General features: G+C 28.5%; 3 pseudogenes across 1 annotated transcript; all 3 read right to left on the reverse strand.

The window, feature by feature from the left end:
- Positions 1–3,155: 3,155 nt before the first annotated feature.
- Positions 3,156–7,175, reverse strand: LOC111286876 (uncharacterized; annotated as a pseudogene). Its single transcript, XR_016343524.1, has 4 exons — positions 6,638–7,175; positions 5,541–5,605; positions 3,572–5,418; positions 3,156–3,485 (listed from the first exon to the last, which is right to left on the reverse strand). The product of XR_016343524.1 is annotated as an uncharacterized LOC111286876 (transcript).
- On the reverse strand, positions 4,976–5,612 carry LOC149518045 (uncharacterized; annotated as a pseudogene).
- Positions 7,176–10,049: 2,874 nt separating the features above from the next.
- LOC149518046 (elongation factor 1-alpha pseudogene) lies at positions 10,050–12,714 on the reverse strand (annotated as a pseudogene).
- Positions 12,715–23,212: the final 10,498 nt, after the last annotated feature.

The raw sequence follows: 23,212 nt of genomic DNA on the forward strand, positions 1-23,212 counted from the left end.
TTGCTATTGTAATTATAAATTTAAATCCAACAAGAATTCTAATTAATTAGTTGTCCAAAACCCAATAATATCCTCACATACATAAATAAATTTATATATATATTCTTTTTTTTTTTGTAATGATAAATAGAATTAATTAAGGGAGCAAAAGAGAGACTGAAGGTATTTCGTTTTTAAGAAGAGAAGCAATTTATTATATATCTTTCTTACTTATTAAATATGATCACTATTAACCTTAATTTTCTTTCTGCGCTTGATTTGCACTATTGGGAAGTGAAATTAATGTTATTATTTTTTCATGTCAATTGATAAAATATGAAAAAAAAACTTACATCTTGCTTTTATGTTTCATTAGAAGTTTATGCTTGGTATAGTTTTTAGTTTTTTCTTTTTTTTTTTTCGATTAATTTCTCAATTTCCACTTTACCTGTAAAAGAAAATTTTACTAAATCAATATACTAATTATGCAAATTTAATTGAAATAGGTAGTTAAATAAAATTTAGTCACCGTAAGAGCTTTGTTTTGTTATGCTTGCTGATGTATAGTATGGCTGCAAAAGCAGTAGGGGCTGGCCGAGGCTTACATTATAATTTATTATAAACAAAGACGAAATCTAGTGAGCTTCTGATGGTGCCCATTGAAGACATTTTTTTTTTCTTCTCTGCTATTGGAATTTAACAAAAAAAAAAAAAGAGAGTAAAAACATGTGGTGAAACATTAATTGATGAAAACATTAATTAGTGGAGATAACATTAATCGGTGGTGCAAAGCTTAACCTAATGCCCAGGAATGATCTCCCTTGACAGTTGATTCTCTATTTAACACAAATACTCTAGGTGCTTTTACTGTAAATTGCTTTTTTAATATTTGAAATTTTGTGAAAAATTTTAACGTAAAAAAATCTTAAATTTGGAATTTATAGTAAAAAGAACTATATTTTGTATACTTTGCAAATTAAATATTAAATGAATTTTTAGATTTTTCTTAAGATATGTATGAATTTATATTGCAATCAAATTTTTGGTTAACTTTTTTGTAAATACCACAGCAACTATATAAAACAAGGATTTGATATCATCCAAAAAGTATCAAGTGGACAACGATCAGGATGTGTGGAGTAGTTTTCCACTAGATATTTTAAGTTTGATACCATCAAATCTCTTTGTAGAGGACAAAACAATTTTTCGTGCAATTTGCAAAGCATAATGACCAATCCCCATTGCTCCACCACATCCACTTCCTTCTCTATTCGATCATGATGCGAATTCTCCATTTTCATGGTTGTTCTGAATCCTCAAAGGTAATACTGACAAAAGTCAACTTTTTTACCTCATGCATAATTACACTTGCGAATTGGACCTTCCTGTAGAAGTATTAGGTGTTGAAATCTGCTTTTCAAAGTGTGGCTGGCTATTAATGACTCCAGATGAGGCACACTCATTTTTCTTTAATCCTCTAACAAAAGAGATTATTAAACTTCTTAAGCTGCTTCAATGGGTGCATTCGATGTTATTTACTTCTTCACTTCCTCCAAATTATTTGGTTTTAGAAATCGAAGGATGGATTGATTCAGTATCCATTTTTGTCCATAAACTAGGAGAAGGTAATTGGAAAATATGTAACTTTTTGTGTGACATAAAATTTTGGTTATCTGTTTGCAATTCAATTTTATTTGGAGAATTATAATATTGTTTGGATGCCAAGGAAAATTTCAGAGTATTTGATCTAAAAGACATAAAAAATAATTGGGATATTTATAAAATGACTTTTCCATCACGCCATATCAATTCAATTGTTTAAGTATATCTAGTGGCAAACGAAAAAAAAATTGTTAGCTATTCTCATTATAAAGGATGATCAAAATATTCATGTTTTAAAGTTGAAGACAAGTAAGATATGGGAACCAATACGAAATTTGAAAAAAAAAAATTTTTCCAAAACGATAGTCGTGAGAAGAATTAGTAACAAAATTTATAGTCTAAACTTTTGGGACAAAAATAGCTCGTTTGGCTTCTAATCACTCCCAATCAGAAAGTATCATTCTTTCTTCAATAATCCTTCTAGTAAATATTTATTCATATAACATTAAATTCTTTCAACATGGCTCTTAGTTTATATTTGTATAAAATTGTTTCACTTTCACATCTAATAATTGTTTCCAATCTTTCAAAATTTTAAATATATTATCTTTTACATTACACTAATCTTAATCTTTATAATTTATTATCAAACTTAATTCAATTATTTTTTGGTTATTTTTTGTACATAAAAAAATTACAACTTGAAAATAAGGTGAAATAATTACATGCCTTGAAATTTAATACTGCATGTTGATTAATTATTAACTATTGTTATGTAAATGGTAAACTAATACCAAGACAATGGTAATACACTTTTTCTGAGTTCTAAATAGTAATCATGACATGAAGAAGTTGAATGAGATTTAATATTAATATGATCTGAAGAACAAAAAATTGATTAATTTACAATATTTAAATTATTACATTAAATCAAATAGATATTAAATTAATCCAAATCAAATTTTAACATCCACGTTGATTTGATTTTTTAATTTTTAAATTTTAAATTTATTTTCTAATACTGCTTTAAATTGACATAATTTTATAAATGAAATATATTTTTCATTTTATTTAAATTTTAAAAATAATAATACTAATATAACAAATGTCCTATTTCAGATAATTTCAATTATTTTTTATTTTTTATCAAAGCAATATTACATTTTTTTTATTCCTTTTCTTTCAAGATTAATAGGGCTTCAAGCCCATTATTTAACTTCATGAACCCATCTCTGATTGAAAGACTAAATAATGAAATTATAAACCACTTGCTCAAAGAGATACAAGTCCTCCAACCCAGAAAAGGAAAAACCATACTACAAAACCAGCTACAATGACTTGGAAGTGCTCCAGATGCGGCAATGAGATCAAGAATGCCAAGGGTCTTGCCGACCTAATTCATCACCAATCCATTGACTGCCCTAACCGTCCTAAGGTAAAGCAAAGTCAAATTTTAAGTTAAAAGAGATTTTTTTTTTAGCATTTGATTTTGATTCTTAGATTTAATTCGAAAGCTTTAACTGAATCTTTCATCTGATATTTTTTTAAAATTTTTTTAAACATTTGATTTACGCTTTTAAGTTTGATTCGAAAGCTTTAATTGAATCTCTTAGCATTTGATTTGTGTTCTTAGGTTTGATTCGAAAGCTTTAACTGAATCTCTCATCTTAACAGAAAAATCCAGCTCCTGATGCCGGAAATAATCCTCCTCCTCCCAATGCCGGAAATACACCTCCAAATCCACCTCCTCCTCCTGCTGCCGGAGCTGCTGCTCCAAGGGGAAGGAGACATGGAAGACCAAATTAGAAGAACCATACAGGTATAGGCACCTTTGGTGTTTTAATATCGAATTCAAACCTCTGAATTGTTCAGTCATGCTTGGTTTTGGAACAAGAACTGAAAATCTGAAAATATTGAAAGATGAATGACATTAGTAGAGTTTGTTGAAGTAGAATCAGTATCGCAAACCTCAAAAAACTGGAGTGCTCACCTAAGCAAATTTGACTGGTCCAAAGGGACACATTTGCAGTAAGCTGTCTTGAATCTCTATATTTAGATTATTAAAACCAGAAGCAGTAACACAGACACTTTCACATGGCTCCATGCTGCTTGGACCAACTTCAAATTCGTTAACTGATTTAGATTTCACGGTCAGAACCCTCACAACCAAGCTGAGAATAAGACCTTGAAAGATTTTAAATTACTCCATGGTCATCCAGAAAAGTTTAAACATCTAATATTTCACTTTTTGGCATGCTAGTCTTTGCATAAGCATTTAAGTTTACCTCGTTGGGATGAGACTCCTTCCTGGAATGTCTGCTGGTTTCTTGTTTTGAAGCTGCACTAACTTGTCTTTTCAGCTTCCTAGGAACCTTATTTTTTAACTTCCTCTTGTCATCAGTAATAGGTAAGGTTTACATTGGCAGCTTTAGAATTTCTTTTCAGCAATGGATCATCTTTTAAAGTAACATCAAACTGTGAGCAAATGGGATTTGTTTTATTCAACCCAGTGTTGCATTTCTCTACAGCATTCTCTAAACCCTTTGACAAACAGAATGACTGTTCTCCGTTCCCCTTCTACCATGCAAGTTCCCTATACTTCCAAGTTTGTAAGTATTTGAACTCCCATAAATAGATTTACACTGCTTACCCCTCTTGCCTGATGCGTTCTACCGTGCAAGTTCTCTATACTTCCAAGTTTGCAAGTACTTGAACTCCCATGAATAGATTTACACTGTTTACCCCTCTTGCCTGATGCCACCATTCGTCCATCAAAGCTGTGCTACAAGCTAGACCATGCACGGTTTCCTCACTAAAATCACGGCTTTCTGAAATGCTACATAATGAGGTTTGACAATAGGACCCCTTCTTGGTATTGAAATATACATAACAAGTTTTGACAATAGGACCCCTTTTGGTATTGGAACCTGGTAAATCTGATTGAAAGGTTTCATTGCTGTTGTCGTTAAATGGATTAACAATATGACCAGCACTAATACCGTCTTCACTGTTTGAACCAACAGAACCTGAGTCCAACACTAGGGAATCATGCATATCATAGAAATCCTTCTCATGTAAATCTATAAGAAAACCCATATGTGAAGGATGTCTCCTCTCCACCTATAGAAAGTCGCTGGTCTTCGCTACCAATTTCAGAGTTATCTGTATGATGCTCCCTAGGAAGCTTCTGAACTTGAGAAGGTACAATACATTCAGGTATATCCACTTTATCAATGTCAGATGCATATATTTTTGGTGATTGAAAACTTGTAAAAATACCATTGCTGCTGCCCGCAAAATCAGTTATATTAAGCAAACCATCAGATGGTGAAACTTCTTGCAAAGTTGCATGTGATCCAGAGTTCATGTCATTGTTACCACAGATTTCAGATGCTTAACTTCCATGGGCATACTCCAACAAGCTTCTGACTCTCTGGAGCCAACATCACACAAATGCTTCTATTTATGTTTTCCCCTCCTTCTTGCCTCCTTTCATGAATTTCCCTTTGTAGATTTGTCTTATTCAGCATAATCGATGAACATAGCAGATGGATTAATAGCATTAGATCCTTTTGACATAACAGCAGAGGAATCGTTGCAAGTAATGGAGCTATAACCGGAAGAATTGTTGGACACTTCATTCAATTAGTTATTTTATTTGCAACAGTCCTGTTGTGAAATTGATGTTGCACATTGGATCCAGAAATGCCTCTGGCTCTAAAAGGCTTGGCAGAAAAAGTAATCTGAGGTTGAGACCCTTTCTGTGCCTTCCATCCATCAACCTTAAAAGGAATTCATGGATGGAGAGGAGACCAGATGCAGGCCTTTCATATTCACCTGAGTTCCAGATCCAAAGTGATCAAAATATTGCCAGGTCAAAATTACTCAAGCTAATCACAAAGTAAAAGAGTATGAACTCAACTATTTAATATTGGCAAAGAATAGGAAAAGTATCTAACCTCTTATGATCTTCTACAATCATTCAGCTGCAAAGAATTCTTGGACTGGTTAGCCTTTCCTACCCCTGACATTTTTTATTATTTAGATAAGTTCATCAAACACGACAAGGCATCTTTTGCTGCATCTATCCAAGTCAATCGCATAAGCATGTGAATGGCCAGCTTTACTAAGAGCTCATCAAGATTCACTCAATTCAAAAACCACATTCGAAATCAAAACTTTTCCATACTAATTACAGCAAGAACAACTGTTTATAAAAACTACTAGGTAAACAAAAATGACAGCCAACAAATTTCAGTTAATGAAAATCCCTAAGAAATGCCCAGATGCAGCAATCTATTCCAACCCAAAATAGATAGAAAAAGATATAAAACTTAAGAATAGGGATAAGAGAATTGCACGAACGAACTAATTTTAACAAAGATGGCTGTTGAAAAAGACGTTTTAGAGCCATTCAATGAACTAACTACTACTATCAAATAAACAAGTAACTTCACAAGGTTTAAACCATTATCAATTATCAACTTCTTTTGACGGTAAGAAAGAGAGGATAATAGGTTCAGTGGGTAATAAATTAAGGTTTGCTAGAGATTATATTTCTCAACGCAAAAAAGGAAAGTTCTAAACCATTTCAATTTCTATCCCAAATAGTGAAATTGGTTTCCCTTCAAACCACTTCACACTTGAAATTCTCATAGCATAGATTCTGGGCTCCATTGAATCATTACTTGATGGTGTGTGTCCAGTAAACATAATCCACTTAACAAGTAAACAGATAAAATACTAGATTGGAAGAGGAAAAAAATTGCAATGATAACTAAGGGCAGTAGTCGACACAAAATCCGTATAATTTGAAAGAACAAAAGGTCACATAAATCAAACTGCATGAAACAAACATCACATTTGTAGGAAAGCTAAAACAAAGAACCAATAATTATTCAACTAGTTGACTATAGCAAATCAAATAATCAGGGAAAAGAAAATCGATATCAATTAATTCTGATCAAGATCTCAACACAATTAAAATCAATTACATCACTTGGCTTTGTCCGAGATGAGAATAAGGAAATAGAACAGCTATTACAGAATCATATACCTCGTCAATCCCACTGCAGCATGAACAACAACTGTGTGTCCAGTTTCAACCTGTATTGCATGTTATTGTATTACAACTTTTGTTAACATAATTAAAACTCTACCCCTAAACTAAAATAAGAGGATAAAGAGAAACAACCAAGCACCAGACCTACATCATGATTATAATTATGACACAACTTGTATCCACAGGACTGATAGAAAAATTAACAAAAACAGAGGAGACTCTTTGATTATTGTAACCAATCCAAAGTTCTCTTATATTGCAGATCTGACTCTGCCGAGCTCTGTTTCTGATGATTTGATTGTTTCGATTGATCTGCGCCGATTGCAAACATATCCAAGCGGCCTGGCGAAGATTAAAGCAAAGGATATCTGATCTCTGATTTGGTGCATAGCCTTGACTTTCGTGAATTTTACTGAGATCTGCAGAAGAAATAGAGATGAAGAGAAGACGTTGGCTTTTGGCAAATGGAGTTTGTGAGAAAGAGAGAGAAATAGAAATGGCTTCAATCTCAAACTAAAGTAAGCAAAGCCCTACGATGACTTTATGTCTGACAACTAATATCTAACCCAACCCTTGTGAAAGTACATGTTAGACATTTTTTATTGTATGGTGATGCCTAAGGTAAGGGTTTGAAGATCCTATAATCTAGACCGTTAGATTTGGAAACTCAAAGGATAACCATAGGTTCAATACGAGGTGGATGGCAAGGAGTTATTGTCATATAGTTTTAAATAATATCATTCTTATTTTGGTTAATATGAATAAATAATTTTTTGAATATTATATTAATTAATAAATTTATAATTTATATATTATATTAAAAATTTTTAAAATTTAATATCAAATGAAGATTTTATTATAATTTATAAATTATCTATGATATTAGCCTTTAATAAAAAATTAATTAAGTTGGATTCTATTTTCGAACATTTCAATAATTTAAGTAAATCAAGTTAAATTAAATATCATAACTCAATCATTCTATCCTTTTTTATCAGAATTATCGTGTCTTCTTTTATTATTTAAAAATATATATACTATAAATATCTAAGTTGCAAAACTAATATTTAAATTTTTGTCATGCATGAATAAAAATTAAATTATCAAAATTTAAGTCACCTCACATTTTTTGTTTTTTCTTTTCTTTTTGCCAAAATTTTTTAATATTTAATAAATATTTTGTATAGAATCTGCTTTATACCAAAATTTTCTTTTGGAGTTTTTTAACATTTTTAAATTCAAAAATACTATATTTATAAATAATTAAGATAAATTCATGCAATCATCCATCTTTTATATGAATTTTGTTTATTTTGATTTTTATTTCACTCGCATTAAGGGTGTCAACATAACATTTTATGTTTTTTTTTTTTTCCTTTTTATTTTTAATTTAAATAAATTTGTAGAAAAATCCGTTTGAAAATTGTTGTTTCATTTATTTTTAAAATCAAAATTAAATTGAAACAAATTAAGTTTTTTATGAGAAACAAGACAAGATAACGTGTGTTTAGAATAATTTAGACTAATTCATTCTGGAGTATATATAAAAATATATTTTTTATTATTAATTTATATTGATATATATGTGTATAACTCAATTTAAGAAATTAATATTTTTAAACTTAATAGAACGTCAATGTGATATTCTTATAAGTTTCTTCTTCAATTTTTAAACTTTTTTATTTTTTTTATTTTTTTTATTTTTGTCTTTTTACTTTTTATATTTTATTTTTTAAAATTTTTTGTTAAATAAAATTTGTAAGAATATGAGGTCGAATGAGATATCCATGCACATCTCCATTTGTTTTTATTTTTTTATTTTTCACATTTTGTTTTTTCTTTTAATTAGATAAATTTTATAACAAAAAAATCAATAAATAGAGATGGCAAAACAATAAAAAATCTTTGACCTAGCAACCATGGGCAATCCACCTAATCCAACACTTAATTTTTATTATGTACAGACGAACAACACATAACTAAAATGTAAGCCATGTCACCCTTTTTGGCTTTTTTTCGTAAATTTTTAATATTTAATAAATATCTTAAATTTTGGTCGTGTAATAAATTTTGGTCATTTAGTACATGACCAAAATTTAAAATGACCAAAATTTAAGGACTACATGACCAAAATTTAAGTCACATTACTATTTTTTCTTTTCTCTAGCAAAAGTTTTTAATATTCAATAAATATTTTTATAGATTTTATTTTTTAAAAAAAAAAGGATCCACTTTGTACGAGGTTTTTTTTTTTAAATTTTTTTAAGGATAAAAATACTACAGTTATTAATAATTAAAATATAATCCATCCATTCATCCACCAATTTTATAAATTTTGTTTATTTTGACTTTTATTTCACCCTTATTCAATGAGTCAATGTGACATGTTATATTTCTTTCTTTCTTTTTTTCTTTTTGCCAACTTTTTTAATTTTTAATTTAAATGATTTTGTTAAAAAACCAATTGAAAATTTTTTGTTTCTTTTTATTTTTTAAAATCAAGATCGAATTAAAATATGTTGAATTTTTTATGAAAAACAAAATCAGAACGAAAGCATGTTTAGAATGATTTGACCTATTTTATTTCGAGGTATATATGAAAGTATATATTTTATTATTAATTTAATTACATATATTTTTAAACTTAATTTAAGAAATTAATATTTTAAACTCAATAAAAATATGCATGTGACACTTCTTATGAGTTTCTTTTTTCATTTTTATTTTTTTTCTTCTTTTTGTTTTGTCTTTTTTATTTTTTAAAATTTTCTATTAAATAAATTTTGTAAGAATGTGATGTTGGTTGAGATATCCATGTATAATCCCCATTTTTTTTTTTTACTTTTCACCTTTTGTTTATTTTTTTAATTAGGTCAATTTTATAAAAAAAATTGATGAATAAAGATAACAAAATAAAAATTTTTTGACCTATGACAATACACGAATATCCCACCTAGTATATGTGTGTGTATATATATATATATATATATGTGATTCTAATAATAATTTTTTATTCAAATTTCCCCTCCTATTATTAGCTCCACACCTATAGTGTCATCATTCACATCAACTTATGGGGTATTATCTGTTTTAATCTATTGGGTCTCACAATTTTATCTTATAAAAAATGTCTTATAAATTAAAGTTGTTTAAACACTTATATCTCAAGACTAATTCTTGTCATAACGTATGGATTCGTGGATTTACCGTTAGACTTGGAATGAAAGGAAGTCGCCACCAATCTTTTTTAATTAAGTGTAATTAGCCACCTAATTAAAGCTGATCTGCAAAACAGAGATTCGGTTCGAAAGTCGATTGTGCATAAAAAATGTTATAGTACCCCAAAACGCCCATCAAAAGAATGACATTAATTTGATTTTGAATTATCCAAGCCTTGCTCATTATTTTATAATTCGTATTTTATATCCCAACAGATTCCCAGATGACCAATAAAGCTTCCAAAGATGAGTGTCAGAAATATTTCTCCCAAATGATCACACACAACCGTGGGGTATGCTGCCATACCATTTGCCTTGTAAGAAGGTACGTTCCTATTGGGAGATGTTGGGTCCTTTTTCTCCACACTCTTGATCACACCAACAGCAACAGTCTGTCTCATGGGCCTCATGATAAATCGCCCAAGTGGGGGGTATTCAAAGAAGATCTCCACGACCATGGGTTTGGTGGGAATCATCTCAACAAAACCAGCATCACCATTCTTCAAGAACTTGGGCTCCTTCTCAAGCTCTTTACCAGATCGCCTGTCAATCTTGGTTAGGAGCTCAGCAAACTTGATAGCAATGTGAGAGGTGTGGCAATCAAGGACAGGAGCATAACCATTTCCAATCTGCCCTGACTTGGGAAGTGAAGTTGGCCGCCTCCTTGGCAGGATCATCCTTGGAGTTTGAGGCAACATATCCTCGCTTGAGATCTTTGACAGTAACATTCTTAACATTGAAGCCAACATTGTCACCAGGAAGAGCCTCCTGAAGAGCCTTATGGTGCATCTCAACGGACTTAACTTCAGTGGTCAATCCAGATGGACCAAACGTAACCACCATACTAGGCTTGAGGATACCAGTTTCAACACGGCCCACTGGAACAGTTCCAGTACCTCTAATCTTGTAGACATCCTGAAGTGGGAGACGGAGTGGCTTGTCGGACGGTCTATTAGGCTTATTGATCTGGTCTAGGGCTTCAAGGAGGGTTGGACCCTTGTAACAGTCAAGGTTGGTGGACCTGTCAATCATGTTGTCACCATCAAAACCAGAGGTGGGGACGGATGGAATTTTTTTCAGGGTTAGGAAGAAACTTCCTTCACAATTTCATCATACCTTGCCGTTGAGTACTTGGGAGTTGTGGTATCCATCTTGTTGCAGCAGCAAAACGTTTGCTTGACACCAAGAGTGAAGGCGAGGAAAGCATCCTTGCGGGTCTGTCCATCCTTAGAAATACCAGCTTCAAAACCTCCAGTGGTGGAGTCAATCATAAGGACAGCACAGTCAGCCTGAGAAGTACTAGTAATCATATTCTTGATAAAGTCACGATGTCCAGGGGCATCAATAACAGTGCAGTAGTACTTGGTTGTCTCGAACTTCCACAAGGCAATATCAATGGTAATACCATGCTCATGCTCGGCCTTCAACTTATCAAGCACCCAGGCATACTTGAAGGATCTCTTGTTCATCTCAGCAGCTTCCTTCTCAAACCTCTGGTCGCACGTTTGTCAATGCCTCCAAGCTTGTAGATCAAGTGACCGGTTGTGGTCGATTTTCCAGAATCAACATGGCCAATGACCACCATGTTGATGTGAACCTTCTCTTTACATATAGCAAAATTTTTTTTTTTTGCCGAAATAACTTGAGAATTCAGGGGCTGATAAATCGGCAGAGGTGAGGAGAGAGTGTTCTTCTGCTTCTTTTTCTGATGGAGTCCTAGGCATCGGTTTCTAGGTATTGCATACGAGGCTTTTTTTTGTTGGCTTTCGGTTGTGAATTGATTTTCCAGGCTCCTCCCCTTTGATTCTTTGCATGAATTATGCCAAACCAATCTGTAACTGAATCACCAAGAATCATCTCCAATGGATCCGTGATTGAATCACCAATTATTCCAATAAATTCGGGATTAAATCATCAAGAATTATCCCACAATAGCACCACGTTTTTTTTCTTTCTTTCTTTTTTTTCTCCTTTTATTAATTTATTAATTTTATTTTTGAAAAACAAGTGAAATCAAACCAAATCAAATTAAAATTGAAAATTTTTTTATTAGACCCAAAGCTTCTCAATCAAGCCCAATTAATGGTTAAAGATCTGTTTTTATCTCAAAAAATTTTCGAACAAAATAAAATATCTATAATTTTAATACATAACTAATGTGAGATTTATAGCTTCTCTCTAGGACAATGACATCGTCTTCTACTTTAATGAGATCTTATCATCCTAGATGACACACACTAATACTCTTAGAATCATTTTTTAATAAATGTCACGATTTACACTAATTTATGGGATATTATTTTCTTTGACCTATTAAGTCTTATAATTTTATCTTACAAAAAATATTTCACAAGTTGAAGGTAGTATAAATTTTTATATCCCAGAATCAGTTCTAATACACAATTTATATAAGATTCATGATTACTCTCTAGAATCATGACATATAGCATAGCATGTTTAATAATTTAACTATATTTGAGTTTAAAAATCCATCAAACTAAATGTCACCAAGTCAAAACCTTTTTAATTTTTATTACTTAATAGATTATTATTATTATTAGTTGTAATAGTAGCAGTAGTATCATATTTGTTTATAAAACTTGAATTTATGTTGTAGATAACAAAATTAATTATCAAACAGAGTTTTTTTTTTTTTTTTATGGTGGTTTTTTATAGTAAGGTTAATTAAAATCTTTATTCTTTAATAGGATACTTTCCATCTTTATTCCATAAATGGAATATTATTGCCACATCTATGCCATGTCATCATTTACATGATCATATAACTTGTTATTATTGATATTAGTATTTAATCTATGGTTTCTTGCTGGATAATTTTTTTCCTCACCTCATTGTTTGGTGTTATTTTAAAATTGTTATATTCAAATATAAGTTTTTACTTAAAAATTTTAAATCTAAATTTTTAAATTTTTGTATATTTAAAATTTTTTATTATTTACGTTTTAAGTTATTTATTTTGATTAAAAGATAAAATAATTATTTTATAATATTAGAAAGTGTAAATGATTATTTTATAATATTAAATAGGTTTCAAAATATAACCCATTCAAAATTCTTTTAATATATTTTGAATTATTTTATTATTTATATTTTAAGTCATTTTATTTTGATTAAAGGATAAAATGATCATTTTAGAATATTAAATAGGTGTCAAGGTGTCAGAATATAATCACTTTGTAAAGTTCTTTTAATATATATTTAAATTTTTATTATTTATATTGAAGGTTATTTTATTTTGGTTAAAAAATAAAATAGTTATTTTATAATGTTAGAAAAGGTAAACTAATCATTTTAGATAGATGTCACAATATAATCTCCTTAGAGATTTATTTACTGAAGAGATAGATTTTATCCCTAATCTGACTAATATATCAAAAATATTAATATTAGTCATTTATTTTAAAATAGTTACATTTTAGTTAAATATTTTGTCTTTTATATTTCTTTCACATGTCAATACATACAATTAAAAGTATCCTTTTTTTTTAATTTAAAACCAAATTACCTTTGGTATTAAAAATAATTTGAGGATTATTAATATAATTTCAAACTCATAACATTAAAAACTATATAAAAAAAACTCAAAATTATTAGGACTCACCGCATCAATTTTCATAACAAAATTTAAATAGTTGACTGTCCACGTTTAGCTCAAAAACTTATTTTAAAACCACATATAATTGTCTATATTACTTATTAATAGCATATTCAATTCTTTTTATATTAATAATTTCAAATGAAAAAAGAACTCGCAGTGGAATGTGAACTTCACTCTAATATATATATATATATATATATAGTTTGAAACGATTAAATGATAAAATTGATACATTATTTTTGTGATTGGATACTTAAATTCATTTAATTTTTTAAATTAGATTGTTTATGTATATAGCTTAAAGTAGCTAATTTTTTATTATCTAAGTCAATTAAATATGACTTTTCAAAATGACTTTTAAGTTACGCTTAACTTTTGCATACTAATTATTGATTCTTTTATTATTTCCAAAAAGGTGTATGTAAATTATAAAAAATTTTAATGATTCAATTTTTTTTTCAATAAAATTGATAAGTCATTTTAAAAAACTTATATAAAAGATTTTCAATGAAAAATGTTTTGAAAATTTTAAGTAGTTATAAGTTAATGAATGATTTTAATTATTCTTATTTGAGAAAGGAATAATTTATCATTTAATTACATTTATTTTATATTATTTTTACTTTAATATTTAATTTTCTTTTCTAAATTTTATTAAGATGAATATTTAATAATAAATCAGCAATGCATCTATTTATTATTTAATTTTTAATAAAATATCAAATGATTTTTATAGTAAGAATTTAGTATTTAGTTTTTTAAGTTTTAAAATTCAACACTTAATTTTTTTAGTTTTACATTTTTAATTTATCAAAAAATAACTAGATATTATTTAAAAATGAAAATGAAAATATATTATACAAAACAAAAAATTAAAAATAATCTTTGTAGTCTTAATATTCTTTGTAGCTTTGTCAATGATAATGAATATTTTTAATTTTTAAATCATAAATCATTATTTGGAGTATTTACATAATTTATAAATTTATAATATTTTAATCATCTTTCTTTTAATTACTTGTATTATTCTCAAATATTATCCCGGTGCCACTATCCCTTAAAAACAATATATTTTTTTTTAATGTTCAACACTTCTCAACTTAAATCATTTTTAACAATGATTTATATCCACAACAAATTTTTATGCATAGTACAAAAGTTGCTTCTTATAAACTTCACTTTAACCGTCAACTAGTACTTTCCTATTTGAGTTGAACTATTCTCTTTCCAACTAAGCAATTTCTAAGATCAAATGAAACCTCATCCTAAGCATTTTTTTAATAAAAGTTCAAGTGAGGTACACTATCTCATTTTAAAATTTAAATTCGAAAAGAATTCTAATTAATTACCTACCAAAATCCAATAATAACCTCACATATATACATAATCTTATATATATTATATTTTTTTATATTGATGAGTGAAATTAATTAAAGGAGCAAAGAAAATATTAAAGGTATTCTATTTTTAAAAGAGAAGCCATATATCTATATCTTTAAATCACTTATTAAGAATTATTACTATCAACCCTAATTTTGTTTTTTTAGATGTGTTGCCTGATTTGCACGATTACGAAATTAAATATTATTATGATCACTATCAACCTATTTTTTTTATACATATTACTGCTTGATTTGTACTGTTGGGATTATTTATTTATAGCTTTTTTATTAAACAAGAAGCAAAACTCTTATTAGAATCCTAACAATCTTAGTATTTATTATTAATCTTAATAACCAACGATTGAAGATTATGCATCTTCATTGATTACCATCAATCCTATTTCATGGAAATTTCATTTCTTCATTATTGCGGATAGCTTTCACAATCTGTGTAATCCTTTCTAATTTCTTTCCTATATCTTTTGATTTACCAACAAAATAAAGAATCAGTAAAAAGAAAAAAAAAACTTAACAATTAAAAATCAAGCCAAGTATTCTAGTAACTTTGTTGCTTAACTTAAGCTCTCGAAGGCTTAAGGTAAGCAGAGTTGGGCTACTTTTTCAGGTTAGGACATTTTGTGTGGCAGTTGGTGCTTTGGTTGTAGGTATATTTGGCATGAACTATAATTTAGGAGTTTAGGTGAATTGGAGAGCAAAGATGAACAAATTAGGCGACTTTATAAGGCTCATATAATGATGCTTCCAAAAGGCATGATGTGTTTTGATGATTGTTAAATTCTCTCAACCTTGTTGCTTAAGTTTTTAAGCTAATCGTTGAAATTTCACTTTGCCTTATGTCAATTGAGAATAGAAGAAAAACAAAACCCACATCCTTCTCTATTCAATCATGATGCGAATTCTCTATTTTCATGGTTGTTCCAAATCCTCAAATACAATATTGATTGATGCCAATTTTTTCACCCCACACATAATTACACTTACTAGTTGGACCTTCAACTAAAAGTATTAGGTGCTGAAATCCACTTTTCAAAGTATGTCTTGATACTAATGACTTGAGATGAGACACGTCTCTTTCTTCTCAATCATTTGACAAAAGAGATTATTGAACTTTCTGAGTTGCCTCCCTTGGAATGGGTGCATTCAATGTTCTTTACTTCTCCACCTTCCCCAAATTGTTTGGTTTTGGGAATTAAAAGATGGTTTTATTTAGTCTCCATTTTTATCCATAAAGTAGGAAAGGTAATTGAAAAATACATAATTTTTTGTGTGATGTAAAGTTTTGGTTATCTGTTTTCAATCCAATTTTGTATAAAAAATTATGCTATTGTTTGGATGTCAAGGGAAACCTGGGAGTATTTGATCTAAAAGACATACAAAATAGTTGGGATACCTATAAAATGATCACTTATTGATCATGCCGTATCAATTCAATTGTTTAAGCATCTCTAATGGAAAACAAATAAGAATTGTTAACTGTTTCATTACAAATGATGATCAAAAGATTCACGTTTTAAAGTTAAACCTGACAAGTAAGATATAGGAACCAGTATGAAGTATGAGAAAGAACATGTTGTTCATTAGTAAAGATGCATCCTTTTCAAAATGACAATCGTGATAGGAGAGGAACCAATAATAACATTTATGGTCTAAACTTTTGGGACAAAAATGACTCATTTTGCTTCTATTCACTCATAACCGGAAAGTATCATTCTTTTTTTGATAATCTTTTATGTCAAGATTCATATAATATGAAATTCCTTTAACAAAGCTCTTGGTTTATATCAATGTAAGATTATTTCACCTCCATGTTTAGTAGTTGTTTCGAATCTTTCGAAGGTTTAAATAAACTTTTCTATACCATATAGTTGTCTTAATCTTTATAATTTATTATCAAACTTAATTCAATTATTGTCTTGGTTATTTAATACTGTGTGTTGATTAATTGTTAAATTAATATGCTTCTTCATATATTGAGTGCTAGACAATAAGCATGACATGAAGATGATGAATGAGATTTAATGTCAATACACTTGAAAACGAATGCCTAATGAAATTTAGACCCAACCTTGTATCACTTTCTGTTAGAGTTGTCAAAACTGATCTAAACCTAAAAATCTCACTTTATTTGTTCGATTTGACAAAAAAAAAATCAACAATTCAAATCTGAAAATGAACTAAAATTGAAATTATTCGAAAATAATTTGAATCCAAATTAAGGTAAAATATTTAACAAAAAATAATAATACATTTATTTATTAGTTAATTTCAATGATAAAAAATCAACAATTTCCATTTATATGAAGCAGTACTATCAAATGATAAATTCTATTAAACATTATTGAGGAAAACACTAAATCAAGCTAAAAGAACTAACAAAATATCTTTTCATTTCTTGGAAGATCAAATTTATAAAGAGTCATCTGCCTTAAACCCTTGAAGAAGGCACATGAGAAAAAAAGATGGTTCCTTCACTCCATATCAACATTGCACAATAAATAGGTCCTATTAGTTACAGAGATCCTTCTAGATATATAGTCCATAGTGGTTAGGAACCTATTTAAAATAGCCACCCAAGCGATGATGCCTATGAACATGAAAAAAGAACCAAACAAGCCTCTGTCAGTTAACTTTGGCTTGTTTGTTCCTCAAGATTAGCCATGTTGGTCCAGTGTGAAATTCAATGAACCTTTGGCCTAAGACAATCATTTTTGTAAAAGCTTTCTCCAACTCCAACTATTGTTTTGGAAAACTTTCACATTCTAGAATATTTTCACCTTAAGCATAAAAGTGGAAATCCATTCAACTCATAAGGAACCGGATTTTGTAAGGAAAAAATATATATTATTCAGGATACATGCTTGATTCTACTCCCTAAGATTTTTCAAACCAAGACCACCCTCCTGCTAAGAGAGACAAATGAAATCCCAACTAATTTGAGGCATTTTCAAAAGAAAGCAGAACAAATTTGAGACCCTTTTTTATCACTTATTGGGGAAGAATGAATTCACTACACTACAGGTTTTGCATACCAAAGAGAATTGATTGGATAAGTTGAAGCCTCTCGGCATAGGATAGGTGGTTGGAGGTTCAATTGTTCATACTCGATGATTTTCTCAACTATAAGAGAATAATATTTATCATTGAGTGTTTTTATGATGAGGGGGACTCCTAAATTTCTCATAGGCAAGGTGCCAAGTTTGATCTTAGTTTTGCTTTGTATCTGTACATAAACACCTATAAAAAAATCTAGTTTTAATTTTAGTATTAATCCTTAACTAAAATAAGTCATTCCAATATATAGTTGAAATAGCTTTTTCTAATTCAAAAACCTCAATCTGGTAATTTTGTTATGAGTAGTTTTACTATTAAAAAATTGGCAACAAAGTTTACAATAAGTAAAAGCAAGATCCAAAAACTAAGAACAAATATTCATATTTTTTTTGCTCCTGGATTAGTCGTAAACAAAATATTGGCATCGAATATGGAAAAAGGATTAAGGAATGTAAATTGTTATAGTAATAATAAGAGACAAATAGTAAAAAGTAAAAGAATATACCAATCTGTTGTATAATGTGAGAATACCAGTAAAAGAATATTATAAGAAACTTGATATCCATAACATATTGGCAAATCCATTCACCTTGAAGAATAACTTTTTGGTAATATTTAAATAGAGGAATCTTAAGCTGATTAATTTCACAAGTAAAAGTATACATGTTTGTAGTTTGCAATGCCATGCATGATGCACCTGTAATTCAATCATGAGAATTGAAGTTACAATATAAAATGCAACAGTCCAAATAGAACATTTGTAGGAAGTAGAATAACCTTTTGGGTTCAAGGGAAAGTGGTAGTCTCATACTTCAGTAGAACTATTCAACATACAACGATCAGAAGGCATCTCCACCATCACTCCATAAAGAAATTGTGCCATGATGAAGCAAAATAAAGTAGACAACTGAAGAGTTACAAAAGTAAAATAGGTACTTACATTCCATTGGATTTAACTTGGTAGGAAATGTGTTTTTAAGGATAGAATTATGGGCTTGAAGTGTGGATCTTCATGTAGGTCATCGAGTTCACGTTAAAATTTTAAATTTCAACTAGAAAATTCATCTAAATCTAGAAAAACCCAAAAAAGTTTTCAAATTCTTGAAAACTTGACAGAAATTCCAGAATAAAAAAACCAACAAAAAACCCCAGCAAAATCCTAAAAACTTAATAGAATACGAAATCAAACTTAAAAATTAAAACCCAAATTTAAAAAACCCAAAAGCAAATCAAATCAAACTCAGAATGAAATAAAATCACAGAACAAAAAAAAAACTCAAAATTTGCTTGAATGATTCTTTTTCAAAATTAAAAAGTTAGAAACCTAAGATCTTTGGAATTTTATTTTCTTTCTTACCCCTCTTTGTGTGTGGTTTTTTATTTATTTATAGATATTGAATCTCTTTAATTTGGAAAATAAGTCAAATTGATTATGATTTTATTGCAATTTTATAATCTGTGATTTGATTTTGAATTTTCTCTTTTACAAGGTTTGCATGAATCAAGCCAAAATCACTCATTTTCTTATTTCTAATTTTTTTCCTTTTTTTTGACTTTTGACTTTTTTTTTTTAAAAAGTAAAATTAAAATAAATAAAATCCAATCAAATTAAAATTGAAATTTTTTTTATTGGGCCTAAAGCTTCCCAATTGAGCCCAATTTTACAATCAAAGCTCATTTTCGGTTCTGAAAAGATTTTGGATAAAATGAAGTGTCTACAATTGCTCATCATTGAATAATTTCTATGGAGTAAGAATTGCACAAAGATAAAATACATCCATTTTGTTCAGGTTAAAAAAATTTTTTTAAAAAATCTTGAAATCCAAAGATTTACAATTTGGAAATTCAATGGTTCATAAAATTTGGAAGATTCGCAAAGCTCCATAACAAGAATTGAAAGATTCAAAGACTCCAAGATTCAAAAAAAAAATCGTAATGATTTCAAATTTTCAAAGGTTTAAGATTCGTAAAGATTTTCAAATTCGCAAGAATTTCAAGTTTCACAAAGATTCTAAAAGTTTGTAAATGATTCAACGTTTTCAGAAAATCTAGATTCACAAAGATTTCAAGTTTCGTGAAGATTTCAGATTTGCAAGATTTCAAGTTTCGTAGAGATTCCAAATTTGTAAAGGTTTCAAATTTATAAAAATTTTTAGATTAGTAAGAATTTTCAAGTTTCATAAAGGTTCTAGATTTGCAAAAGTTTCAAATTTAGCAAGGGTTCCAAATTCGCAAATGTTCTAGATTTACAAAGATTCCAAGTTTTGCAGAAGTTCTAGTTTTGGAAATGTTTCATATTTGCAAGAATTTAGAATCACAAGAATAGAAAATTCACAAGGTTTTCATATTTGCAAGAATGGAAATTCATAAGAAATACCATTTCACAAGAATTTTCAAATTCACAAAAGTTTTAGATTCTCAAGAATTTTAAATTCGCAAGAATTTCAGTTTCACAAGAACTTCAGTTTCGTAAGAATTTAAGGCTCACAAGAATTTAAGGCTTGCAAGAATTTAAGTTTCATAAGAGTTACAAAAATTCTCAAAAGATTCAGGTTCACAAGAATTCATAAGAGTTTCAAATTAGCAAGAATTGATAGATTCGCAAAGATTTCAAATTCACAAGAATTTTAGATTCGCAAGAAATAAAAAATTTATAAAACTTTTAGGTTCTCAAGAACTTCATATGGAAGATTCATAAAAACTTTAGATTCACAAGAATTTTAAATTTGTAAAGATTTATAAACTGTATTCACAAACAAGATTCAAATATTAGCATTCAAAAAATTTTAAATTTCATAAAAAAATTCATGGATTCACATTAAAGATTTCAAGGTTCATAGTCAGAATTCAAAGATTCTCATTCGAAAAGTTTAGGGTTTCACATCCAAAAGCTAAAGATATTCCCTTGAAAATTTAAAAATTCACATTCAAAATTTTAAAATTTCACATTAAAAAAATTTAAAAAATTCACATTTAAAAGTTAAAGATTTTTATTCAAAAAATCTAAGGATTCACATCCAAAGATTTCAAAGAAAATTAGACACTCACATCCAAAGATTTCAAATATTCACATTCAAAAAATTAAAGATTCACATCCAAAGTTTTAAAAGGTTTTTTTTTCAAAAATTTTATAGCTTCACACCTAAAGATCTTATTTGAAAAAAAATTTTAGCATCCATAATTTCAAAGATTGTTATTTGAAAAGCTCTTTTAAACAAAAGCTATATATTTAAAAAGTTTAAAAAGTTTTCTTTGTAAAAAAAAAATATTATCATGAAAGATCTTTCTCATTTGAAGATTCAAAAGTAAAAAATTTTCTCCAATAAAAGTCAAGTTTTCCATTCAATAAATGTCAATGCAAATGTCTTCTACATGTTGTAAATGTAACAATCTAGATTCTTGCTAAATGATGCAAATACATGCCTTAAACAATAATAGAAATGTCATACTATAATTCAAATTTTCTCTATATGATATAAATGCATGCCCCAAGCATGATGCAAATGTAATTATCAAATATTTAAATACAATGTAAACACAATATATGTAATGCAAATATCACTAAATCAATGTCATAAAATTTCAATTATGGTAACAAGATTCTTAAAACTCCACCATCTCATATATTTCTTCTTAGTTTCCCAACATTAACAATTTTAGAATAAATTTTATCAACTGATCTATGTCATTTTCTCATCTAGTCATAACTTACAGATTATGTTGACCAATTGATCATTTGTATTAATTACTGGGTTACCTTATTCATCTTTTTAAAATCATTTTCTCAAGCTTCTTTCACTTTTGTCATATGGGATTTCTTTTAAAAGAATGAAAAAAAATATTTTATAGACATTATCACTCACTTATTTATCATCATTCTAATTTATAACAAATATGATACATTTTCTCAATTCATTCAGAGGATGCAAACTTCATAAAAAAAAAAAGAAAAATGAGTATTTATTATAAAAAAGAAATCTAGTACAAAACAAAGTAAAATATTGTGGCTATTTAAATGGGATATGAATATCCAAAATAATGATTATTCAGACAATCTTGAACTTTAACTCAAAGTTCTTTCTTAAAAAGACATTCCATCGATATTATCAATCTTTGAACCAATCATCATCCATATTCCTGAAATCCTTTGACGAAGATGTTTTCTTGAGTTTTTATTTTTTTTACTTCAACTGCCATTTCTTGTTTTCAGTTTAAGTTTTTTTTTTATCTTTTCTTTTTATCAAAATCTCAAACAATCTAATATAAAATCTACATTAATTCAATTCATGATTCTTCAATTCGAGTATTCATATTCAATTAAAATAGACTTTTTAAAGACGTAACATAGGCGAAGATAAAGGGTTATTAAAGAAATTGATAAAATAAGCCTAAAATGTATTTTAAGAGTAATCAAACAAATGATCATTTCTTTCCACATAGAGCATTTTAATATTTTGCCATATTAATTTCTTCTTCTTGTTCCTTCTTTTTTCTTTCTTTTTTTTTATTTCTTTGTTTTTTTCTCATCTTTTTTTTGGGTGCTTTTTATCATTTTTTCAGAAAGATAAGCATAAAAAGGTTTTGCCTCTAAAATCATTAAGGATCTTAACTTTTCAAGCTTCTAAAACTTTGCCTCCAATATGGGGTGATCCTTGGTAAAGAATAAATTATTTCAAAAATCATGTTTTGCATCACTTTCACCTTTCAATAAATGAAATTCTTCGCCAAATTTATCTTTTTTTATTCAACAGTCCTAATAAATCAACAACCTTAATTTATCAATCATATCATCATCATGAATGATATTTAAAAAATCAAATCTTGAATTATTCTTATGACTATCTGAACATTCATTATTTGGAATCAAATAATGAACAAGGGAAAAGATATGAGAAGGTAATAGTATATAACAGTGATTCACACAAAAAAGAAAATGTCATGAAAATGCATCATATCTGCCACTTTTATTAAAATAATGAAAAATAAAATGAAATTCAAGTATAATAAAAGAAGTCCATCATTCTAAAAAAATCCTAAAAAGATAAGGAGTTCTAGTTAGCTTTCCTAAAATTATACCTCTAAGTGATCAGGCAAAGGGCCTTTGTAAACATTCAGTTCTCATGATTCATTGAAGCTCATAGAGCTTGCTCGAATCAAACTTTGTATTTTATACTTGAAAGCAGGGTAGGTTTCTATAGAGTAACTCACATTCGTATTGTGATAATCACTTATGACATTAACATTGTACAATTTGGGATAAGGTAGCTTCAATGGTTTT

This window comes from Durio zibethinus, chromosome 7 (assembly GCF_047325235.1).
Source record: "Durio zibethinus cultivar Kanyao isolate XHJ-2024 chromosome 7, ASM4732523v1, whole genome shotgun sequence".
NCBI lineage: Eukaryota > Viridiplantae > Streptophyta > Magnoliopsida > Malvales > Malvaceae > Durio > Durio zibethinus.